At 41.9% G+C, this 13622-nt stretch overlaps 1 protein-coding gene across 2 annotated transcripts in view; it reads right to left on the reverse strand.

Annotated features, from left to right (window-relative positions):
- Window positions 1–13622, reverse strand: part of palm2akap2 (PALM2 and AKAP2 fusion) — a 109626-nt gene that overhangs the window by 15699 nt on the left and 80305 nt on the right. The window lies entirely within an intron of this gene.

A 13622-nucleotide genomic window follows, 5' to 3' on the forward strand; every position in this document is an offset into this window, starting at 1 on the left:
TCTGCACAACCAAAGGCAGATTTCAGTCGATTTCTTCTGCTGAATCACTTCTGTCACATCTTTTCCTTCCTCTCTTGGTTCCTCTCTCCTCTCTGGGATTGTTCAAGTGAAGGAACAACGGTCAGTTAGGTCACATGGTGGATTTACAGCACGCTGCCTCTCTTAAAAAAGCCTCCTCTTGTCTCTCACTCGTCAACACGACTTCAGTGCTGCCTCCTCCTCCCCCTCCACTTCATAACCTCATGTGTCCTTTCTATTGAGAGGGGAAAAACGATATTCTCTGAGGGCAATTTTGTGACCCATCTGACTCAGTCACATGCAAATTCTTAACTTATTACTCTCTAGTGAAGTTAAATCTTATAAATACATTAGCGTAAACACATTCTCTACCTCACAAATGTAGAGTTTGAGTTAAACTGTGTCATATTTTGGTTCTTATACAAGTCTGTTGATCTCCATCAGCCTCATTTAAGTTTCTCTCTCACCTCTGTTGTTTGAACACCAGAGGTGCTGTTTTTCAGGATTTATTTGCAATTTGTTTGGGTTAAACAACAAAAGACTGGGTATTTCACCATGGCTACGGAGAAATGAAAAGAGGCCTTGAGGACTGAAAACCAAACACCTAGATAAACCAAGAGTCTGTGAGGCTGCTCAGCAGTGCAGCTTTGCACATTTGGATTCACTATCATACTGTTAGCCACAAATGACTTTCATCTCATTTTTGAGTTTAGCCAAACCACACTACGAGTGACGTAGAGCAATTTCACAGTAACTGCTGGACTCTTCTTTTCTCAATGCTTCTTTCATCTCTACTTTCTCTTTGTTTTCTCCTCACCCTCCCTCAGTCCGCCTGTCAACAAGTCAAATGATTTTTTCACCCTGTTAATGATATTAGTGACCATGTGAGGACCAGATGTCACTTCTACTTAAACACGAGGCCTTCTGTCTTTGTTACAGTTGACCTGGTGTGTGTATACTGTATATTATGCATGTGCAGGAATGTATGAGTGTAGGAGTGTGTGTGTGTGTGTGTGTGTCCAGCACGCAGGACAGTACAGAGGGGGAGGATATCCTGTTACTGCCTCAGGAAAACAGTACTACAGTACAGGAATGTCTCATATGCAATGCTATTCTCCTGCAGACACACACACACACACACACAAACTGAGTGTGTATATGATTGTAGTTGTGCAGTGGTGCATGCAAGTGTAACTGTGTTCTTTCAAGTGTGTATTTGTATAGCAGGTGTGTAGTCACGTGTGTGTTTCTGACTCCCATTGAGGTGAACTGGCATTCCAGGCATAACTCGCTGTCCTCGGTCCGGACTTTAATACTTGTGATGAGGGACACTGTGCACCCTGCTTGGCCAGCTAAAGGAGCTAAGTGTGTGTGTGTGTGTGTGTGTGTGTGTGTGTGTGTGTGTGTGTGTGTGTGTGTGTGTGTGTATGTGTGTGTATAAGAATGTGTCTGTCAGTGTGTGGAAGTGTAAAAAGAATAATGTAACTGGGAAAAAGGCAAACACACTGCATGATGTGTTTGAACATCCCTGAAAAATCTCCATTTGCAAGTAAATACATCGAAGTCCCATGTCACATTTACATGAATAGTGAAATATAGTGTTAATAGTGTGAACAGCCCATGCCCACTCCTACCACCTGGTGTTTTTTTCCAAAAAAGGAAGAAAATTTGAGGAAAACCCGACAGGTCAGCCCTGGCTGCCTAACTTACAGAGCTATACGAGGGTAGGATTATGATGTTGAGTTTAGCATTGCTCTTACTTTGGCTAGAGTTTGGCTAAAGACGTAGGATCAGAGTGAATTTTAAATTAGGTTTTGGTTTAAGGATACAAGAAGACTATATAAAGACGATATCATTTATGATTGAAGCAATGTTCAGTGGTAAAGTTTCTTGGATTAAATCTGTACTGCTAATATTTGAGGTTATGACTGGATTTGGGATAGGATTATATTTAAGGGTCAGTAGTCCCTTTTTCATTTATTTTTGACCAGTTTTAGAAAAACGAAAGTCATCATGTCCCCAGGGGTACAAGTGAAGGTTAATTATGTAAGAGGGAGTGTTGAGGTTGATATCATAAGGCGCGGTGATCGATCAGTAGATTCAAGGGAAAGTAATTAGAACTACGGTAATAAAATTACTCTATCTGAGTCAGATAACTATTACGGACTTATGTTCTAACTGCTGTCTCATTGGCTGGCTGCCTTCATTCCCATCACATCTGGAAATGCTTATGCTCTGACTGTGATGTACAAAAATCACAAACACACAACACACACACACACACACACACACACACACACACACACACACACACACACACATAAACATAGACACGCTAAACAAACACCCTGGGCTGCATGCCTGAGACGCTAGGGGATTTGTAAGCTAGAACGCATTTACCAGAATGAGAATACACCCAAATACTTCCTGACTGGAAATGAACTATCTTTATGTCTGATGGGCTCCATCTTTCAGTTTCTGTCTAGTCTTTAACACACACACACACACACACACACATGTAGAGCACCATGCCTTTAACATCACGTCACAGCGTTCTGGAAAGAGTGTGTCCTGGTCCTGTGGTCGGACCACATGGCAAAAGTAAAAAACGAAAGCCTGATGATAAATGTCCAAAAGACACGTACATACTGTACACACTGACACGCTAAACTCCAGTGTAACCCAGTGCAGTCAACGTTCCCGGCTCTGTTTCCTGGCTAAATATGATCCTGTGTAGTAACTGGAGCCTGTGGCTGCTTTAACCTGGTGTTCTCATGTCCAAACAGCCTGGATTGTGAACCCAGGCCAAACAGCGCTATCCCATACCTATCCATCCCCTCAAAACACTGAGGAGATGCTGAGTAGCAGCGATGGTATGTCACTGATTAACTAAATAAGTGGATAATTTGACACGTAATAGGTATCTGCTTGGTTGTGTCAGCAGATGAGCTGACAGAGTGGCCTAACAGCTGGAATAAACAAAAGAAATACACTCTATCTTGAGGCCAAAGTGTGTAGTTCAGGATAATGTTGCAACATCTGGAGACTCACAACACCGGGATCTCAACTTTGACATCAATACTTCATCTAATACAATCAAAATACAGCTATAACAACAGATCTATCTGGCTGTTGAAATGGTTGCAAAACACACTGGTGAAAAGATATGATCAGAGTCTTTTGCAATGGTACTAAAGCCATAAAGTTTTATCTACACTGTTTCTCACCTTTTTTTTTCATTATAACAATGTATAACCTAATAATCTAATAAACCAGAAAAGATACTAAAATATATCAAAAGGCAAAAGTGTCAAACTTCACAGGGTGAGTACTCACCTGTTGCTCTTATATGTACCGGTTGGTTTGGTCTAGTTTAGTGATAGCAGTAAATCCATGCTGTCAAAAGCTGTCCTCCTTCAGTTTCATAATATTACAATAATTTCTATGATAGGCAAAATATGTTTTCTTTTCATATGCTGTATCCGTTTTCCCATTCAGCTCTGCTCCAGTCCAGCCTTGGTCCGTCCTGTTCCAGATAGTGGGAGTGCCGGAGTTTCCTCTAGCCAAGCCTTTTCCTCCTCTTCTTCTCCTCCTTTTCCTCCCCTCCCGTCTCTTTCCTCTCCTCCACAAAGCCTCTCCTTTCTCAGTAACATTCCTGCCGGCCGCTCAGTAAGCTGTGATGTCATGGGCTAAGTGTGTGTCTGTGTATGAGTGTGTGTGTGTGCGTTTTTCTCCAGATGCCCTCACCCACAAAGACCCCTTCTGTGCAGGCTGTCCTCTACACACACACATACACAAGCACACACACACCAAAAACATCCACCCTGTGGCTCCCCACTCCTCCTTTCCTGTGTATGACCAAGCCCTCTCTTTCTCTGCTCCACACGCATGACGCTCGCCCCGTTTTCCCCTTTAACCCACAGGTCCTGTTAAAACTGATGAGACAAGGTACGAGGCTGACAGGGAGGTGATGATGAAAAGATGATGAGTGAAGAAAGAGGAGGAGATAAGTGACTAATGGCATTTTCATCAGTCATCACCAACACTGGACTCTGTCTCATATGAGGGTCATGCTGATACACTGGTTGTATTCACCTTTTAACAATAATGAATGACACGAATGTTACCTATTCCAGCCTTGAAGAGAAACTATGCAGGATTTGTAGCTTAACTATGCTACATTTTTACCTTAATTAAACATCTTTGGAGTAATTGTGGTGGTTTAATAAATTACTTAACGTGTTACGAGGGAGAATGGAGGCTCTTTCACGTGCGTGTCACTTATTGCGTCTCTTTGCTGAAAATCAACCTTGCGAGATCTGGGACGCCACCCCGGTGTCCCAGCTCTCATCTCTGCGACACAGCGAGACAAACGTGCCCCGTAACCAGTAATCTCTTGTTTATGACAGATCAAACTACACAAACATACACGTCGCTACATCGTATATGATATATAACGTTATCTACCGCTCTATTGATTGATTTCTCACCGGCTTCATTGTAAACAAATGCACATGGCCGGGAGGAGGGTTAGCAGAACAGCGGAAAAGCGACCAGACTTACATAGTTCCTCTTTAAGGCCTAAAATTATATTATTATTAGTTCTTCTGGAGGAGACATGTTGATTTTAGGGTTTTTTCAGAGGCTTATCCAATCCTCTTACACTCTTACAAGGTAATTCAAAGTGTTTTACAAAGGCACAGAGGGATCCTAATCATTATCTGACGATACCCCCAAGTTTTGCTTTGGTCTCACCAAGGCTACTGTGTGTGTGCTGGTGTTGTGTGTGCGTGTGTGTGCATGTACATGTTGGGTCATAGGATCAGGCAGGTGGAAACCAGAGCTGACCTGAGTCATGGTTCACTTTCTCTGCTCGCAAACACTACATGGACACGCAGTGGAACTGGAAACACTTTCCTCGAATTTACAAGACCAATTAGCAAGATTGTGTTGGCAGGTGCTAAGTGACAGAGGACAGTGCCACACGAAGCGAGGTGCCGATGACAGATTCCATTTCAGAAATTGGGGCAATAAAGATATTTTAAAGCCAAAGAAGGAAACAACAAACCACCAGTCCTACAGCATTGTTTTACACAGTGACGTGTAACTTCTTTTCTGGCCATTAGGCCTACTTTTGCTTCAATTATCGATTTTCCTTCTCTTTACCATAAAAACCTGCCTTTGTGTGGGTGAAAAGAAAGCTGAAATAGAAGTCACACCTCATCATAGACGGGCCCCAGAAAACACCCCGAGCATTTCTACAGTAATTAACTCGTTCTTTGAAGATTAGGGCAGAAATATCACTTTATGAACTTCTTTGACAGAACTGTGCAAGAAATTAAAGTTTCACAGATACGTAAGAATCATCAGTCACATGTCCATATGATGTGTCATAAGCGAAATAAGCGGTCAATGTCATAACTGAGTATTTCCACCCTGGAACAGCAGTGAACAAATGACAGTCTCATAAAAACCCATTCAGACAGCAAGAAATCAATCACGTCAACTTGCGAGGACGGAGGGGTTGGAGGGTGGGGGTCATGAAACTATGTCAGAACACAGCAAGAGTTCACATTGACACTGCCTCAGCCACTGACGGTGACAAGCTAACAAACTACATGGGCTGAATAAATAAAAGCTGTCAGGTTTGCTAAATGTTTTTGTACATTTTCTAGTTGGCAATTTTGAGTCTGGGTCTTATTGAGGCTGAGTCCCTCATATTAGGCACTGATGTTTCACCTGTCAACCTAAGACAAGCAGCAGTGATGGGAAGGGCTCAAAGCCTGGTCCAGAATGTCTCCAACAAAGCAATAAGTGTGCTACAAAATATTGATCATAGAGTATTTCAACATTGGGAGAGGAACTAGAAAACTGAATGAAAGCATGGTGGTAGTGGTCATTTTTGAGCCCGGCAGGGTGGTCTGGAGGTCAGGGAGGTTATCTTTCTTTGTGGCCACAAAGGAAAACATGCGTGTCCATTATTAGCTGTGACAGAGTGTACCAGGCAGCAGCCGATGTCCGTCCTCATCTAACTGTGGATTTTTTCTGAGGAAAATCATGGACTGTGTTTCAAAAAAACACCCAAAACAAAACAATGTAATTAAATCAAAGCTGTGCCACAAAAGCCAAATCTTTATACTCCTGTGCCACTCAGTTGTCCCGATTTGAAATGACAAATTACAAGTTCATAGTGGGTTCCCAGGCTAGAAATAACTCTGAGCCATATGATGAAGAGAAGTCGGTCACTGAAAATTGGGACAGTAACCCATTTATTGCATATGCACTGGACTGTTCAATTCCCGGATGGTATGAACACACAAAGAAACTTGTGCTGGTCAACCTACCAGTGCTGGTGACTTACTGAGGAACTAGTTAACAACTACATGATGCCACAATGGACAAAGCCTGAAAGATGAGGAAAGCAACAGGAGTGTATTTAAGCGTTTATTCATGTGAGTGTGTCTTTGTGTTCGTGTCCAACTGGGTCAACAACACTGCCGAGCCAATAAAGAGTATAGCGCCCAGAGCACTAGTCTTATGTCATGGTAGTTGGTCACGATTGATCGGAAACACAGTGAATGACACACTTAATCACAGTAGCCTGCCAGGAAATGATGTTCAACTGCAATAAACTGTACGCAAGTTAGAAAATGCATACTGAAAGGAACCATAATGTTTACACTGATATGAACAGAAAAAATATTACCATGTAAATGCGCTCTTTTAGTAATTAGGTCACATCCTGACTGGCTCCGGGGTATACAGTTTGTGTCTCAATTTAAATCTGTTATTCTGCTCACTATGGAGATGGAACATGGACAGGTTTAACGTCACAGACACATTGTTCATTACTGGACTAGTTTTGGAAAGAAGCAGGAATCTCATTAGCATATAGGAGTTAAGGACATACAGATCCCATTACTGATAAGGTGAGCACCCAAAATATTCTGCTGCAACATGGTGCTACACTGGCTTAAGCGTACGAGTCTACATTCTCAGGAAATAACTTCATTTATCAGCTATCAAAATAAATCTCATCTGCTCATGAATCTGAGTTTTGAACACACCATACATACATACAAACAGACCGAGAAGAGATTATGCTTTCCTCCATGAAAGATCAGGTAACGACCTTTACACCTCATTGAAAACAAACCAGCACTTCAACATTGATTAAGCCAAATCAAATATGCACAATGCCAGCGTGACGACCTTGCTCATTATCCTCATGAACAACCAGAAGTTGCACATTAAAGTGAAGCAGATTTCTGCACCAGCATGCTCCATGCTCATGGTAAATTAGTTTTAAAAGTCATTTTGGTGGGTGAACAAAGTTTCCAGAACAGGTAGGAAGGGTCCACAATGATGTCTGGGTTAAGAAGAAAAGTGTACGTTTTATCTACTGTATAATGCAACTGATACAATGTCTCTCTCCAGCATATTTGACTACAGACAATAAGAGTGTTTTTTCCCTATAAAGGAATCACTTTCACATAAAAGCTGCCCGGCGGCTGAATCCAACAAAGCCTTCAAGAGAAGGTGACGCCTACTTAAACTCCCCAGTTGCATTTCAATTCATTCAAGTCTTGCTGGACAATGAAGATAGTGATAACAAAAATAAAAGACTGAACACTTTTTCAAGAATTTAAAACAAATGATGCGACGAAGAAAAGGAAACGAATGGACTGGATAAAAGCCTATCACAACTCACAGGTCATCTAAACAGGAAACCAGGAAGCTGAGCCAACTTGTATCCACGGAAATGGCTCTTAGCACAGGAAATACACCAAAAACTAGAGGCCACCTGCGTAACGAACACACACACACAAAAACACAAAAGAGCTAGCAGCATGCTGCAAAGTTCACCGGGGTCAACAGTTGGCAAAATGAAGAGTCTTGATTACAACAATGAGACCGGCTCCTTCAACACAAACAGTTCCAAATGCATTTGCAATATGCATCTAAACATTTAACACCTGTGTTGATCGAATGGATGGCAAGCGGTTAGCTGTTAGTAGCAATAAAGCATTGACCGCAACTGTTCACAGCCATGCTGAACACAATCAATAGAGCCCCCTCCGTGTATAAGTATAATAAGGTTAGTGTGTCTATTGTGCATCTCCATGCTGCTGCAGCATAAAACAAAAAACACTAAAAGGCAATTATTTCACCTACCCATTGCCAGAGAGCTTGAAACAACACCCAGACCACAATCATTTTAAGGTGCCTTTTGAGGCTTGAGTTGTTAGAGAGGAATGCGCTGCATGTCTGGACTCATGGCGGCTATTTGTGTCCCTTTTTCGAAGCCTCTCATGACACCACTCACACACAACCCAGACCCTCTAAGACCCCTCCATTGGAACAACAACAAAAGGGCCCAACTAGCGCTTCAGTGAGACTCTATGGGGTGAATACTAATGCTGTACACACACACACACATGCACACACAGAAGCACACACACACACATACAGACACACAGATGGAGGGCTCTTCTTAACCAGAAAGGTCTGTAGTCAGAGAGTGTGACCACTTGTGTACACAGGCTCTTCAGGCAAAAGCACAGAGAGCCAGATTAACACTCCCGGCACAAGTGCAGGACTAACTGGGACAAAACACAGACAAGCAGGAACACTGAACAACCATCCATTATTACTTGTGTCTTGAGCTGGAAAAGCAGCGGCTGTATTGCCTTTTCTCAACCGAAGCCCTAGATCTGTGTGTGCAATAATATTTCACACTGTGAAAAGAAAACAAACCGTGCTTTGCTGGGCTTGTTGCCCGGTGAAACGGTGCACTGTCTGTGTGTGTGTGTATTATGTGACAGTTAATGCACAGTAAGTCAGTCACTGTTGCAGAATGAGCTCTGTTTAAAGGAATAGTTCACCAAAAATACTCCAGAGTCGTTTTTTATTCCTCAAAGTGCATCTGGAGACCCGGGAGGGGTGTTCATAGTCCAGCGAAATCCTTATATGAGAGTCAATAGCGCCCGACACAAAAAGGTCCATAAAACTACACAAAAACCTTGTAATATTCCTCCATACTGCTCGTCTGCTGCAATCCAAGTGTCCTGACGGGATATAGTCCAGAGTTTACTCGAAATGACGTCATTTAGGACATTTTTACAGCCTAAACAGTCCTGTATTGCACTCTGACCTTCATGTTTTTTGTGTCGGGCGCTATTGACTCTCATACAAGGATTTTGTTGGACTACGAACCCCCCTCCCGGGTCTCCAGATGCACTTTGAAGAATAAAAAGCTACTCTGGAGTATCAGCATCAGCATGAGTCAATAATGACTGAATTTCATTTTTTGGTGAACTATTCCTTTAAGAACCCTTTCCAAAGTGGAGGTCACCCAATGATCCTCTTGGCCTGGCATTAGTTTTTAGTTTTTCATGCAGTATATTGCATGCACAGTTATGTAGCAAATATATCACACAAGATATGACACAAATTAATGATTAATACTAATAATATCCAAATTCATTTACAGACTTCTGGTAGCAGAAACCACGGTTACAGTTACAGTAAAAAGTCATGACGTGTAAGTTAATTTGATCAGCATCCAATCAACAAAATGGACCAGTCATCTTTAATCAGGAGAGATATTGTTGGATATCAGAGAGAGAGAGAGAGCCTGCAGAGCTGTGACTATCAAACACAGCCAACTGCAAGTCATTTCACAGGATATACAGTCACCTGATCCTGCCAAATTAAATGTTCTATGAAAACATGCCAATTTGTAAGTATATGATAAGGGCTCAGATCTACATATTTATCTTTACTCTCTGTCACTCTTTGCCATAGTATCTGCAAATGTTCCACTTACAGCACCGATAAGAAATGTCACAAAACTTGTTCAAACATTCCACACACATCGCCAATAACTTTTTCTTTTTTTTTTAAGAATACTGTTCCCTTTCCTTCCCTTTCCCCCCTCTGGTTATGTAACAGTCCGACTCTCCCCTGCTGCTAGTCTAGCAGGACACAGCGCATGCTGTCAGCTATCATTCCATTTGTTTCACATCATATCGCACACACAAACATGTGGTGAACATGGCAATTCAATGACGACAACCATTTCAATACACAAGAGCCCTCCAGGTCCAGGATCCAAAAATAATGGGAGTACACTGTGCAGGAAAGCTGAGGACAGACTTTGGGGGAAAAGTCTTCAGTAAGGGTGGAGGGGACACATGAATGGCTGAGTCTCAGCATTTCTAGGATGTGGAAGGGTGTGTGTGTGGGTGGGTGTGTGTGTGTGTGTGTGTGTGTGTGTGTGTGTGTGTGTGTGTGTGTGTGTGTGTGTGTGTGTGTGTGTGTGTGTGTGTATGTGTGTGTGTGAGCCAGTGTGTGCGCGTGCGCATGTGTTTGAATAAAAAGCCACTGAGCATATAATTCTAATCCCTCCCTTACATGAATCAGACCATTTTGTCCCACAGGATTGTCACTGCAGAGACCACACAGTGAGGCTGACAGGCCAACAGCCCATGGGTTCTGAATAAAATGAAGATATGTGGTCAGAGAAGTTAATGTGAAAGCATTTCCAACAAAAGCTGAAACTCTTCGGAGCTATTTTGTATCAGAATGCAACTAATGATGATTTTTTCATTATAAAAAAATCACGTTTGTAAATGTCTTGAAAATAATAACACAAGCTATAATAACCATTATCAAAACAGGTTCCACTGCTGTAGGTGTGAAGCAGTCCAACCAGACTGATCCTGTCTGCACACATACTATACTTATGTCGGACCCCTGACTGAGGAAGGTTTGTGTGTGAGTGTTGATTTATGGGGTCAAACTGTCTGTTAGTAAGTCAAAAGTTATAAATCTGACAAAAGAACACAGAAGGAACCCACACCTCTAGATATCTGTCCTCAATGAAACTTTCATGTCTATTTTTTGGGGATATCCATAGTCATCCAACTCTGTTTTTAAAAAAATGTATTTTATTAATAATGTGGATAATGGAAATTGATGACAGACTGAGTCTGACAGCCAGTCAAAGAGGAAAGATTCCCTATGCGGCTTTATTTTCCCCCAGTACCAGTAATACGGGTCTGATTACCATCAATTGTCATGTAATGTAATGTTATACCATGAAACCACTATACTGCTGCCTGCATTTAAGTCACATGAGCAGTTCAAAGTTTCCTTTAGCCTTAAGTGCTTTGTTTGGGTCAAAGAGTGGAGACTAGATTAGATTATTTTAACACCCACAGGGATAAGAGCTGGCTATGTTTAGAAAGCTGGACATAACAATAATAAGCAAGCTAGGTAAGAGCTAAATTAACACTTCATGTTGCTACATAAGAACTATAATTAGTCAAATATCGCACATTTAACAATCTATCCCAAAGATAACCCATCATACAGCTGTAAAATATTAAGTTTAGCACAAAATAACATCAATGCTACTCTCAATTATAAATTACCAAAATAAATGGCAACATTAGACTTAACATGAATTGTGTCCGACCTTATTATCCATCACCGGCGGAGTCTTCGTTTTCACGAGTTGATTGATCATGTAACAGATTGCAATTAGCACCATCCCAAAAAGCATCTCATCCATTCATTTTGATGCTGCATGGCTGAAGCAGCATGGAAAAAAAACCCTATTCAAGACCTGTATCTTCAGTTTCCAACCTCTACCAGAGCATTTTAACACTGAGTGAACCTCTTCCCAGTGGTAGCTTATGGCATTAACCAGCTCTGTTCTGGCTCACACTGCGAGGAGCAGTGTGTTAATCACCTGTCTATTTCCGGAAACTAGCTCATTATCCTGCAGTATTTAGACAGAGGAAGGAGGCAGCACACAGGAAGAAAACAGGCTTCAGCAGCAAACATGTCTCAGCCTGACAGTATTACAGTATTTTATACTGATGCCAGAGCAATGGTGCTTGTGTTCACGTTGCTGTTGCATCAACAAAATGTCTCAACCCATCTTCTCCCACCAAATCCATCATGTGCCAAGCATCAAATGTTTTTTTCCAAACAAATCACAAAGATTGGGGGTTATCCTGCCAATTTATCTCCAGCACTTACTCTTATCATTTTGCCTCTACAAGCCTTGATCCTAACCCAAAATTCAACTCCTAACCTTCAGCCAATCTTAAAGGAAAACTCCCTTCAAACTCACGTTGCAACGGTTGGTGCATTCCAGGAGTTATTTCATGATGAAGTGTTGTTATTTACTGCTCTGGTGTTTTCTCTTTCACTCCAGCTCCAGCCACCTTATCTGCTCCTGATTCGGTTACTGACTCCCCCCAAACAGCCTTTAAGGAGCCTGCAGGAATATCCCTGAACCACTGGCATCAAGACAACAGCAGGTACTGAACAGAGTGAGTTTTTACAGTGGAAAAAAGGGCTGAACCACGGCCTGCAAATCTGTCTGTCCCATCCAAGAGGAAATATAAGACACATGTAGAGTTTCCTTGAGGAAGTGGCAACTAAAAGGAGGATGAAGATGCTATAGATCATGTTCTTGATTCTTTAATAGTCGTGAGTCATTTCCCACAGTGACGCATACAAACCAGACAGCTGAACCTCAAGCATATATCAAAACCTAAACCTGAAATAAATAAATAAAAGACGCTCACGCTCACGAGATTACGAAAACACACAGACGACGACGGGAGCCCAAGGGCCCCCCTCCACGCAGTCTGTAACACCTAAAAGCTCAAATGGCATGCTGACATTCCTGTCTGAAGCTGGAATGTGATAAAGAGACTTCTGCAGCTTTTCACCCTCAAAACACAGCACTGTGCTGCGAGATGAAGCTCTGACATTAGAGGTCAACCACCCTGCGGACTTCCCACAACCACAGATCAAGTTTCTGCTTTAGCTTCTTTTTTTACTGTGAATTCTGGCGCGGGTAAAAAAAAAAAAAAAAAAAAAAATTCAACTCTCTGTGATCCTGAGAGTTAGATTTGTTCTGTTCAAAGGCATTTTTCCCCCCAAAATTATGTCATGTTCCCTGTATTTCTTATTGTCTATGTGTGCATGTTTGTTGTAAACACAGTATTTGTGCAAGCAGGTGGTTTGTGCTTTGCTTTGTGTTAAATGAATGACTTCTGTTGCACAGTGCAACAATAGTCGGTGGATGTTATGGACAATAGTGGGTGGCGGAGCTTGTGTAATGGTGACCATCGCATGGCTGCATTGTATTGTTGTATTTCCTGCATCCCTCTAGTTCTCTTCCTCTCTGGAACACAAATACCAAAACAGTGGACAAAATGCATTTCTACAATGGAATGTAACATAAAAAAGACTGCTTCATTCAAGCATTTTTCTTTCAAAGTGATATGAGAGTGTCGATGTGGTGTAGCTTAACACTTATTATAAACTGGGTGGGGATGAAGGTCAGTTGACGTTGATCTCTTGACCTTAGCCATACCAATCCAAGATCCGTTCCAGATGTCTGAATTGATGCCAGCATCTCTGATTTTATCAAACAGTTGGGCTTGGCACAGTCTTGACTGTTCAGAAACAACTCAGCCAATCAGAGGCTGGTATGGACAGGATAGAGAACGAGGAAGGAAGTGTGCCACTGCAAACAAAGCTTGGTGTGGATGAGGCTGAAGAAAATATACATTGCA

This window comes from Trachurus japonicus, chromosome 12 (assembly GCF_045865225.1).
Source record: "Trachurus japonicus isolate A0001 chromosome 12, Traja_1.0".
Lineage (NCBI taxonomy): Eukaryota > Metazoa > Chordata > Actinopteri > Carangiformes > Carangidae > Trachurus > Trachurus japonicus.